This window comes from Sceloporus undulatus, chromosome 5, assembly GCF_019175285.1.
Source record: "Sceloporus undulatus isolate JIND9_A2432 ecotype Alabama chromosome 5, SceUnd_v1.1, whole genome shotgun sequence".
In the NCBI taxonomy this organism is placed as follows: Eukaryota; Metazoa; Chordata; class Lepidosauria; order Squamata; family Phrynosomatidae; genus Sceloporus; species Sceloporus undulatus.
Genome location: NC_056526.1, coordinates 72,528,696 through 72,541,585, shown reverse-complemented (window position 1 = coordinate 72,541,585; position 12,890 = coordinate 72,528,696). Strand labels below are relative to the sequence as shown.

General features: G+C 39.8%; 1 protein-coding gene across 14 annotated transcripts in view; it reads left to right on the top strand.

The window, feature by feature from the left end:
- The window catches only part of CADPS2 (calcium dependent secretion activator 2), a 372,843-nt gene that overhangs the window by 44,039 nt on the left and 315,914 nt on the right, over positions 1–12,890 (top strand). The gene's annotated exons all lie outside the window — the stretch shown is intronic.

The window sequence follows — 12,890 nt, the reverse complement described above, 5'->3', positions numbered from 1 at the left end:
AGGTGATCAATATCAGTTAAACATGGACTTTCAACAAAATTGTGCAGCACAGGTTTGTATTTAGAGTTCCAGCAGCTTCAGTTTCCTTCCTCTATTTCAGATTCTTTGTATTTATTTATTTATTTATTTATTTTGAGGGATTTGTGGCTTCTCCACTAATGCCTAAAGGCTGTTGTTATTCCCACATACGTGACATTTTAAAAGAGCTTTTCATGTGGAATGAGTAAATCATTTATTTAAGCCAACAATGACATGATCCTGTGGACCCTTTTCATCTGTGGGCTTCTTCCTCCCTGTTCTTTTCCCAATAATTCTTAACCATTATCTGCACGTATGGTTTCCAGCTTTGCATTACTGAGTTAGATAAGTCAATGGTTTGATACAAGGAATTTCCTAGAGCAACTCATACTCATACTGGGGAAATGGCCACTGTTCTCCTGTTCAAGAAACAACCTGAAGCTGGAATCCATGAGTTTAAGTCAGTTTGGTCACGTTGAGTTAATCCTAAATCTCTATTTTTGCAAAATACTTACAGAACCCTAGGAGACTTCTGTTTATCTCTGTTTTGTTTGCTTCTTGGCATATCATACGCCTCTTATTTGATTTAGGCCTTTGTGTATGTGCTGAATGATATCCAAACATAATTCTTTTCTGCCTGTGTTTGTTTAATGCTGACTTCTCCCCCCTCCCCCATTGTAAAGGGATTTAATATAAAGAATTAGTGGGAGTTGAATTCAGCTGTGGGTTTTTGTTTTTTGCCCCTATGTGAAACTGTCAGGGCCATTTCCCCAATGCAGAATTTGCCTTGAGAGAGCTTACTGCTGAACAAGCTCGTTTTATATCTAAAAACAACAACAACAATGAATGGAAGAATCTCTATTTGTTTTAAAGCTTGATTGAAATACATTTTTGAGACACAGGCTTTTTGAACTTGAACTTGGGGAAAAGTCACTTTTATTTTCAAAGTGAGGCTGTCTTCAGGAGAGCTTCTTTGCTGTGCTGCAAGCCTTTGAGTTGTGTCAGAGTGATTCAGAGTGAAGAATTAGCTTTTATTACCAAGTTCTGTATATGATATTAAGCTAGAAAATATGCAAATGGCACCGCTTCTCCAGCAATTTTTGTGTTTATATTTTGTAGGGCAATGCATAGTTTTGTTTGGTTTTAATGGAAACATCAACTTTCCCTCCTTTTACCTTCCATAGTGATTCTTAGAGTTAACAAGAGCTACACAATTGAAATGCAAGGTCAAATGCAATTTGGAGAGGAGAATAATAACTAGAAGCTAAAATAATCTTCCAATTCTTAGATAATTAATCTAGTATTAAAGCTGTCTTTTTTTCTTATCATCTTTGTTCTGATCCTTTTTCAGGATTTTTTTTCCTGTTACCAATTTTGGTGGATTAGGTCTGTGTTGAGGAAACAGTTGTCTTCACTCCTAAGAACCTTGTTTATGATGTTCAGAGGAAAGTCCTGTCTTTGCATGTAATAATCCCTCATATGAATTCCTGGCCACAAAAATGGATTTTTGTAAAATGTACTTGTTCTAGGACTTGAATTTATTCAAACTTTTACCCTTCAGTTAGGGACTTTCTAAGAGATTGTTCATGAGTTACACGTAAAGACAGCTGCCCGACTCACTGGGTTGACCATGTTGCCAGGGGGGAGGCCACTGGCCCAGCAACCCGGCAAGCCTCTCTTTGGCAGGGCTGGGTTACCATTGGCTGGTGGGGGGAGGAAGGGGGAAGGTACGTCCTGCCTACCACCGGGACTACAAGTCCCAGAGAGCGCTGCATCAGGAAGCGCCACCTCATTGGGTTGCATCCCGCGGGAGTAGAACGTCCACCTTTCCCGCTCCTGATTGGTTCACGAGCCTATTTAAGGCAACGTGGTATCCAGGGATGGCGCCATACCACATGCTCAACGTCTTAAGGACCTGGTCCATTGGGGGGAAGTTGCAGCCATTATGGCACTGCCTTCTGACAGCGGGCTTCTCAGAGTGCACAGATAGGTGAGATTTCATTGAAAGCAACATCTGGTTGCTGGAGGTCAGCCAGCATGCCAGGTCTAGGGGAGCTTCCAAGTGGGCAGGGAAGAAGCCCCTCAGGTTCATGTGCTGGGCGTTCAACAGGGGCAAATGCGTGCGGACCCAGTGCAAGTTCGAACACTGCTGTGCATGTAGTCAGCTGGTTATCAGAGATGTGAGTGGGCGATTAACTGGTTACTCCTTTGTCATCCTGAAGCTTGGCTGTGACCAAGCAAATTGGTTTATCGATCAATGTCGGATTGGTCAATGACAGATCCAGACCTCATGCTTTGCAGGCCAACCCAATATTTCAGCTGTTGTCAATAAAGTTGTGGCTTTTCCCTTCCAAATGGATGTGGTGTGGTTTCTTTTGCGGTCTCCTTTCCATGGCAAAGTTGTCTTCCTTTCATATTTTATGACAGAAGTTGCTTGAGGAAAGAGATTTGGAAGAGTATTTCTGACAATCAGTCCGGAGAGGGAGAAGAGCGGAAGATCTCATGGGCTTGCCAAGGTGTCAAGAAGGCTTTAAACAGATAAAGCATAACCAAAGATTGGCGCATGGAAGTACTATGTTACTATTAACATTACTTCAACATGTTAGTTTTGGAGGTAGCGGGGTACATTAGTGTTAATATAACTGAGGATTAATCTAATGGCTACCAGTGTTACAGTTTTTACATGTAGTGAGTAACATGTTAAATGTTACTTTGAGTGGGGGTGTCATTTGGGGGGATTTGAGCCCATTTGAGTGATTTTTCAAAACAACTAAAAACAATATACAGTATAACACTTGACTAATGATTGACATTACATATGGACATTGATTAATGAATAATAAACTACTCCCCACCCCCAAACCCTAGCACTAACATTTTAGCTTTTTCATTAACATCCACAAGCTTTGCCAAAGATTAAGAGAGGGTTTCTTTCCATGAGTTACTTCAGCTTTTAAATCAAATTCCAAAAGTTAGAATTGGATTGCAGACCTTGACAAGAGGAACTGAATTAAAAAGTGAAGGTGATGGTTGTCATGTCCTAAAACATTTCATCTAAGCATTTCACATCTGTTTTCAAGCAGTCATGTATACAGAAATGGAAGAAGGGTCCTTATATATTATTACATCACTATAATAAAGTACAGGTGCAGATTGCCAATATAAAGCTAGCCTGTTTATCTATGAAACTATTAGTGAAGAAGAAGAAATTGCCATATGATTTATCAATGCAGTCTCATACTTCTTGTTTTTATTTGGATACAAACATAAAATTCCAGTACTCTATTCTAGAAGAGTGCATCTTTATCCTTACTAGATTTCAGGACCACTTTTTAATTCTAGACTCTTAACAGGACACCCATTTTAAAGTTTTGATTTACTACTATTTAGATAAATGCCTCTCATGTTCCTTCCTCTGCAATACTTCTGAGATTAAAATATCTTAACCCCTTGTTCCCTCTTCTATCTTTTGAACAATGAAACTATCTGGCAGACAAGTGAGAAATTTGCTGGATCTTAAATTTTTGGCTGAATTTGACTTCCAGCAAATATCACGGTAGTTGAAATCATCCATCACTAACTACATCTCTCCGTTCTGAGTGCGTGGTCATCTGTTCTAGAAAGGCATCATCGAATTCCCCAGCCTGACATGGGGGTCTGCAGTAGACTCCCACAATACTATTCCTGTTGTTTTCTTTCTCGGAAAATTTTATCTAAATGCTCTTCACCTGGTTTCCAGGTTTTAAGTCCTGGATTTATTCACAAGTGTAAAGATCCTTGACATAAACCTCCTTCCTTCCGGTTTGGCCTATTTCTCTTAAAAATGTTATACCACTATATTACTACATTTCCAATAATGAGACTCACCAGATTTCACTGATGGCTTTTATATTGTATTTGCTTTGCTGTGGTAGGAGTTCAACAATATCTTATTTATTTCCCATGCTCTGTGCATTAGTTTAGAGACATCTAAGACCATGGGTCCTCTCCCCTTGCTGTTTCTGTAAAGTTTTTCTGTAAAGTTTTCCCCTCTCCCACTGTAGGGTCCTTGCACTGTTTGCCTTGTTCTCTCTACAATAATTTGGCTATTATCTGTAGCCCTTGATGAATTCCTGACCCCCAGAATACTGTCTCCTTTGCCCACATAACTCAGTTTAACACCCTCTTGATCAAATATTTGAGACTGTTGGCAAAAAACAGGTTCTGCCAGTGGAGTTCTCATTGGAATCAGAAAATAATTCAGAGTAAGGCACTCAAAGAAGATAATACAAATTCTAAAAATAAAATAAATCTTACATTGGTCCCTGTAATTTCAAGAGGACAGTGGTGGAGAACGTGCCAAATCCCTTCCGATCTGGGAAGATAAGCAGCTCAGCCCTCCAAAGAATACCAAGTGCTGTACGTTTTATTCAAAGGAAGGAACTGGCAAAGCCATCTCTGAGTATTCCTTGCCTAAGAAAACCTATGAAATTCATGGAGTTGCCATAAGTCGACAAGGGACATGAAGATACATATACATAGTGGTGGACAGGAGAACTAACTTCGTTTTGAAAATAAATTTTGTCCTAGGCCCAAAATAGACAAGGCCAAAAGGTCTTTCATCAGGCTGCATTGCAGCCTGGATTTTAGACAAAGCACGCTCCCAAATTGTGCTGATGTTGCATTAGGACCGCCTAAAGCAACCCAAACCTGGCTGCAAAAGGAGGAGTGGAACCCACTCCTTTTGCTGGCCATACTGAAAACTATGGCAGAGCCTGGATTGGGACTGGGTGGGTGCAGTCGCCCAGGCCCGGCACAAACAGCGCCTGGGCAGCTGCAGTTTGAGGCCCTGGTTGTTGTTTGCAGTCATATTTTGTCACTGAGATCTTTGATACAACCATTTGCATTTTTTAATTTATCAGTAATCCATATTGACTTTTGATGGAAAGTTGTATATCCCGATTGTTCTCCATTCCAGACAAGAGGAAACACATTTCATTAAAAATACTTGGTGCCTCGCACTATTCTCAGTTATGGTTCTTGTAATATATAAGGTCAGTTCACAAACTTAAAGCAGTTACTGAGAGCTTTGAGTTCCCCGTATTGGAAATCTCTTGACACTGTACAGAAAAGAATTATGTTTGGAAAGAAACAGTTTTAGTTTCTGAACCTAGAACTAAGGTTGTCAGATGCTGCCAGAAGCTAATTTGTAGGTGTCAGAACTCCGTAGGCTTAGCAAACAGCAAAATGCCTAGGCATCAGCATCAAATGTTAAGGTACCCATTTAGGATTTTGTGTGGGGTGCATTTTAATACAGTTACTTATGCCTTTTTGGAGGGCAGAACTTTTGAAAGTATTTTTAAGTGTGCAATGCCATAATGAATCGTCCAGAAAATCACAAAAGCTGTGTGGAGAAAGCTGCTAGGAAACCTTCCCTCACTTATCCTATGCCAAAATTCCATCATTTTCACTGAATTCAGGGGCAAGGGAGGAAGCCACTTCTCCTGGCCCAGCCAATGACACCTCAGGATCCAGTGTTGGTATGAAAGCCACACATGTAAAAAATCTGTATGTGACTAAGAAATCTGTTTGTGTGTCTTCATGTTTCATTTATTGCTTTCTCTGTACAGATGATTTGTTTGTAATCTCTTTGGATTAAGAGCATATTTTTTTGTTCCTCAGAGTGCCATGCACATTAAAGATGATATAAACATTATCATAATGAAGAGTGCTAGAAAGGCTGTGGCATCAGTAAGGAAGGTTTTCCCACTCTGCTGTTCTTCCCTTGCACTTTCTTGCCTCTCTTTCTTCCCTTGAGTTGTTGTCTCTACCTGAACTATTCCTGGGCTGCATTGTGATTGTTATTTTATACTGTTAAGATGGAGCTTTCTGACTTTGCACCTGGCAAACTGCATGTCTGTACTTAAAAATCCATAAGAATAAGTAAAATTAACTCATTAAGGCCTGTAGTTGCCTTCCTTGGTAATAAGTCACAGCTATACTGATTCTTACCAATCTTCAGTCTGTAAGAATCATATAATTTATTTGCTGCTCACTTAGAAGCAAAACTGCCTGCTTTTTCAGCTCTCATATCCTAAGCCATGTTATTATGTGACAGACATTTATTTTCAAATTAATGGCACGTTCCATTTAAACAATCTTTCTCTATGAGATTTATAGATTGAACTCAGAATACATTCTTTGTTTCCAATAATGGCGATATTAGACACGAATGAATGATTTCTTTGGCTGAGGTAATAATCAAGGATATGACCGTGGCTCTCTGTTTTATCACAATAATCTGATGTGACATTTATTTATTTATTTATTTATTTATTTATTTATAGTATTTATACCCCACTCTTCAGCCACAAAGACTCTCAGAGTAGCTTAAAAAGACAGACACAAAAGGAGAAGGGAATGGCATTGGGGAAGGGGATCAAGTCCAGGAGTTCTTCTTTCCCTCCGAGGCCTGGACCAAGGCAGATGGACTGGAGGGAGGGCTCTGCTTCTTGGTCCAGGCCAGGCCTGATGGAAATGGGCCTGCAAATCTCCTTCCAAGGCCGGATGGCACTAGATGGACTGGAGGGAGGGCTGCTGCTCCGGGCTCCATGGAGGGAGGGAGAGGGACTCGTGGCTGGCTGGCTGGCTTTCCTTCTCTCCTTCCTTCCTCCCTGCCATTGCCTGGCCGTTGGAAGAGTCACTTAAATAGCCTTTCCAACTTCATGGAAACAACTTAAAAGCACATAATAAGAACAACGAGATGTACTCTTATTCCATCTCATACTATTTTAAAAATTGGCATTTAATTCTCAATCTGGATGTATCTGGTTGGGTTCGCCATCCAGTTTGCCAGATTCTTTGAGGTTAGTAATAGAAGATAGAAATAAAGGAAGGACTATGCAGTCAACCCAGTCAGGTGAGATTGGATTCAAAGATGGTGTTCTGTTCTCTCCTGTGAAATATGTATATGTCATGACAATCTGAAAGGGCCTGTTCATTTCACAGTTGGGGACAATCAGTAATAGGAAGTGGCAGTAAAGAGAAGGTGAGAAATGTGACTCACATGTGTCTCTCCTGCAGGGGAGAACCAAACAAAAGTCTTGTGACTCCTTAAAGACTAATAAGTTTTACTTGGCCAGGCCAAGTTTGTTTGTTTCTCCCCAAGTTGGCCTAAGCTTTCATGGATTGCAGCTCACTTCATCCACTGCAGGCATTGACAGAGAGTGTGGCAATTGCTGTACTTGTAACAGCCTGGGTGGTTGAAATGGCTCAACTGTGTTTCTGTTGTATCACAGAAAGAAAATTCTAAACAAATTATCATAGAAGACACTATTATATTTGACCAGGTACATTATGCTGGAAAAAGTACAAAAATAAAAGGCAAATGCAAGATAGTTGACTTCAAGCAAAGAACAATGTGAATCAGTGAGCTGAATTGCCAGATGTGAGGCTCAAGCAGAATTGTGTGACTGGTCACAATCAAAATCCATCCATGCATTTGTCTGTAATTCTTGGGCACGAGGGAGAAGGGAATATTAGTTTTATACCCAAGCTTTCTTCGAAGAGCTTGTATAATCTCTTTGCCTCTAGAGTTTTATAAGCCATTATACAAAGTTCTTTTTGAAATCGGAGCCAAGATTCTTATCATGTCTGTGGAGAAGAGCTTAAGTATTATTACAGAACCCCATTTTACAGGCCACTGCTGTTCTATTGTGTATTATATTTAAAGGAAAATCACCCCTTTCTGGTTTGGTGTGGTTAATGCTTTCTCAAGGCAAGTATATTTCAGTTAACAAAAGAGATGTGTTCCAAGGCATTACATCTTTAACAGAAAATTTTGCCCCAGAAGTAGAAATACAATGGAAAGCACAGGAATAGATTTCTGGAACACAAAAAAAGAAGAACAGTCCAATATGTTTCACCACACTTCATATCCAAAATTTACAATATGCACACATGAAATGAAATAACCAAGTCTGGCTACATACCATGTGAAGGCAACTTCTAAATGCACCCAGGGAGGATTTTTTTCTTTCTTTTACAAGCCCTGCTTTTCAGATCTATGTTTTTTTAAACATGCTGGGTTGACCTGGTGATATCTATTTTATCTCCCAGTTTTGCTGTTAATGTACAATTCTGTAGACAGCTGTTGGTTACCTTACCTGTTACAGGCAAGCACATACAGGTACAATAGGATTGCCAGAAGTAGAACCTCATTCCTTCCCAGATTAAGCTTTATTGCATTGTTTACTCTAGACATGCTGCTGCAACCCAACACTGAAAGCCCATCTTTACTTTCCTCCCATTGCCAATGCTGCTAAAGCAATCCAGCTAGACAGAGGTCAGGGATGAAAAGAAGGAGCTGGATTTAAAAAGGAACTGGCATCTCACATTCTGTCCCAATGTTTATGCATTTGACATTTCCTTTGACCACACAGGGCCATTTACCAAGTAGTAGCAGCAGTCATTACCAAACAGTAGCTACAGGCTATGGTAGCTAGGGATAATGGAACCTTTAGTCACACATGGGAAACAGTGTTTCTGTTGTATCACAGAAAGGAAATGCTAAACAAATTACTGCAGAAGACACTGTATATTATATTTGGCCAGGTACAATATGCTGGAAAAAGTACAAAAATAAAAGGCGAATGCAAGATGGCTGATTTCAAGCAAGGAAGAATGTGAATCAGTGAGATGAGTTGCCAGGTGTGGGGCTCAAGCAGAATTGCATGACTGGTCATGATCAAAATCTATCCATGCATTTGTCTGTAATTCTTGGGCATGAGGGAGTCACACATGGGGAGAACTGATCTGCAATGTTCCATCAGCAGATATACAGAATACTACTGTTCTTCTATTTGTTGTTGTGTGCCTTCAAGTCATTTCCAGTTTACGGTGACCCTAAAAAGATCTTATCATGGGGTTTTCTGAGGCAGGGAGTGTTTTACAATGTCCCAGTATTTGTCTAGAAATACAGACAAATTTCCCCACAATACCTGGATGTTAGAAATTGATTTACCATATGGTTCACCATGGTACAAATGGTTGTCGCTTATACTCTTGTTTGTACATCAGCTGCTGAGAAGAAAACATGTCGGTTATTTGACTACAACTTTCAGAATTCCCAGGTCAGAACTCCCAAGTCAAAAAGATAGAATTACGGTAGAAATTAGAAATACTTTATGGAAGCTGGCTTCTCTGCCAACACAGAATGTGGGGCTGTTCTTTATTTGCACTTTAAAAGCAGCCTTTTGACTTTAATCTTTCAAGGTAGTAGAATTTAAAGCAGTACTGATAAGGCACAATTATTTGGCATCCTTCACGCATGATGACTTCTGGCATTATATCAGAAATTGGTGGTAGGAATGACGACAGAGTGAAGTATTAAAAAAACGAAACCGTAGTCTCTTGTTTTTCTGCTCATATGCACCCATCATCTTGATCCCACTGTAGGGAATTTCTGTTCATGCTGAGTAGGTGTGTGTGTGTTCATGTTTAGCTTTTCTGTCAGAAAATACAGAGACATATACTGCAGGTACATTAAATTAGAATGGAAATGGGCAACTTTGATCTTTGGGCCATTTTGTTGCTTCCGAAGCCAAATGTGTTTGAAATTGCAGTTCTGGTTTCAAAAACAAAAGAGGAAAAAAACCACAGTTTAAAAACAATAAATGGTTCAGTGAGAGGATCTGCAACCTATTTACAAGGTTTCCAGGAAAGGCAGTTTGGCCAGAAATTTTGCTCCAGGGCCACATGTTGTCCTCCTTTGACTTGGGGGGGAAAACCTTTATTCCAGTTTCTGACAACTCCTTAATGTCAATCAGTCCATAATATTTAGCACAGAGGAATCCTGAACATTAGAGGAGAAGTGCTGGGGAAACTCCAGAGACTAAGAGAAGGATTTTTTTTAAAATACAAATCACAGACCCAATACATTTTGGGTAAAAACCCTTGTGGGCACATCAGGTATGAAATAAAATAGTTTGTACTGTATTCACTTAGCTAACGTATATGTTGGAAACTATTGTAAAACAATCCTTATGATTCAAACAACTAAATAAAAATTGTATAATTAATTATATAGTTGAGGGATATTAATTATTATCCCACTTTTCCCCCATCAAGGGATCCAGGGTGGCTTACAAGGTTAAAATAAAAACCTGAAGATATAAATAAATAAATAAATACAATTACATTTAATTAACATTTAATGCAGCACACATACAGTTTTTAAAAAACTTTCTACCCAACTTGCTAATTATCAAATTTAAATAGTCAGCATCTATAAAAAAGTAAAAGAGCCACCAGGATATAGACAAAATAGATTAATTATAGTTTCTCCCAATAAATCAGAGATGGAACCTACAGTTTGTTTTAGGAACAGAATTATTTTCCCTTTTTGCCCTGTTCCCTTCTCTTTCCTGTCTTTGTCCTTCTCAGTGACCTTTTTGTTCTTCCAATCTGGTGATTATTCACTCTTCCTCTCCTCTCATCACCCCTCCTATGTGGTAGGACTTCCTCTATTTTGCCCTCTCTTTTTCTTATCCTCCTCTATTTTGGCATGTTTTCCATATTTGCCCCTGGCCCATGTGGAGGTGCCTATGCCAAGCCTGAGTATAGGAAAGTCTGCAGTGTAGTGGCTGAAGATGGTAGTGCAAGCTATAAAGAGACCAAACAAAAATCCACCAAATAGTGGGCCCGAACAACAGGCCAAAATAAATCTGCTTTGGGTCACTTTGGAGGTATGCGATTTAAATAACGCATGCATCCTAAAAGGCCGAAAGCCATGCTCCAGTCCAGAAGCTGTGCCAAAGCCACATTCCTGTCATTTAAACAGCATACCTCCAAAGTGACCCCAAGCAGCTTTATTTTGGCCTGTCTGTCTGGACCCAGTGATACTTTTATTGGCCAACTGAAATGCACAGTATACTTGTTGCAAACTTTCAAAGCTCCACTGGCTTCTTCATCAGGTAATGAACAATATACCGAACAGGAAAAAAAATAGAGATGTTGGTAAGATGCCTGCATTTTATTGTTTCTGTCCTTACTTAAGATGATATGGGGAGGATATCTTTAGCAGGCTGCCCTCTCCTCCTCTGACCATGTGGCAACTGGGCAAAGTCCAGGAAATTTAAAGTCTATTTGCATATCAACAAGGACCCTTCTTTTGCAATCCATTATGTCTCCAGTTAGTAAAAATGAATTACTATATCAAGCCATTGAAAATAACATCAAGGCAAATACCTCCAGGATCCCCTTTATATGCACATCAAGTTTCAGATGTATAGGTTTTATGGCCATAGAGCTATGATGGTGATAGATATACACATAGATTCACACACTCCCCTTTATTGGTGGAGAAGTTGTTCAGATTCCTGTGCTCCTAACATCTGCCTCCTTATCATCTTGCCTGTGTGTTTTGTGAAGAGTGTGAAAACTCCCTTTCCCTTTTTTCTCTCTCTGCTCCAGAAATGTTTCTAAACTTAATGTTTCTAAAGTTTACGATTACTCGTACAACAGTGTATTTCGACTTCTAAAAGGAGTATTCCTAGAAGAGTACTCCTGCTGAGATACTTCCACCCTCTGATTTTCCAGTTTTCTTTTCTGGCTGAAACTCAACATTTTTTATCTTCTTAGCATGCTTATTCCTCAGACAAAATGACTTAGTAATGGTTGCATTTTCTGAGAAATGCAGGAGGAAGAAAAAAATGACAGTATTGCCTTGGCTGTGAATGTGGTACTTTTACTAGGCCAGAGAGAGAGTTTCTTATTGTATAAGTACAAAATGCTTGGCAGCAGAAAACCTCATAAACTTCAGAGTTCAAGGAAGTGAGTTGACAATTATAAAATATTTTGTCCAGAGAGTACTCAGCTCCTTAGCACATACCTATCTTTGTTCAGTCAATACTGCATAGTTTATGGCCTGGAATTGCAAAATGGTGTGTCATTCGAGCAAATGCTATTGGAAAAAACAACAACATTGCTCTGCTCGGATAGCAGCAAATTAAGTGTTGCATGGCCATCAGTATCCTTTAGTCAGTGGTGATTTCAGGGCTTCATTGATTATGATTGTGCCTTCTTGGCTAGGAAAATCTTTGTACAGTAGGAATTGATTTTAGGCGCCTTTTTGGCATAGTGGTTTGAACATTGGATTAGGACTCTGGAGACCAGGATTCAATTCCCAACATGGTCACGAAACCCATTGGGTGACCTTGGGCAAATTGCACTGTCTCAGCCTCAGGGGAAGGCAATGACAAACCTCATCTGATCAAATTTTGCCAAGAAAACCCCATGATAGATTCTCCTTAGGGTTGTCATAAATCGGAAATGATTTGAAGGCAACCAACAACCAACAACCAAAGCTAGTATTACAGGGGAACTCAGGTATAGAGAAGGTGTGTCCCTCCAGGATCAACATTAACAATTGTTAATACTGTTCTGTCATAGCAGGTTTGGGGGGATGAGGCTTCAGGAGCCATACCCTGTGCTTCAACATATTTTCCATTTCCTTTTATGTGGATATGGCTCTTCCCTTTTCCTTTTTTAGAGCCAATTAATTAGTGTTAGATCAAACATCACAGACTGCAACCCTGGTTCAAGTGGTTTGACATGGATTATTTATAGTATCATCACAGTAACTCTGAACTTAATTATTTCTCAGGCAGAAAGTCAGGGAAAGTAATGCTTGCAGTTGTAGGGATGTAAATCCTCAACTGAGAGGCAGTTTGGTGTAGTAATACGAGTGCTGGGCTGCAACTCTGGAGACCAGGGTTCAGTTTCCCAGCTCAGCCATGAAACCGATTGGGTGACCTTGGGCAGGTCACACACTCTCAGCCTTAAAGGAAGGCAATGACAACTTCCAATGAACAAACATTGCCAAGAAAACCCAA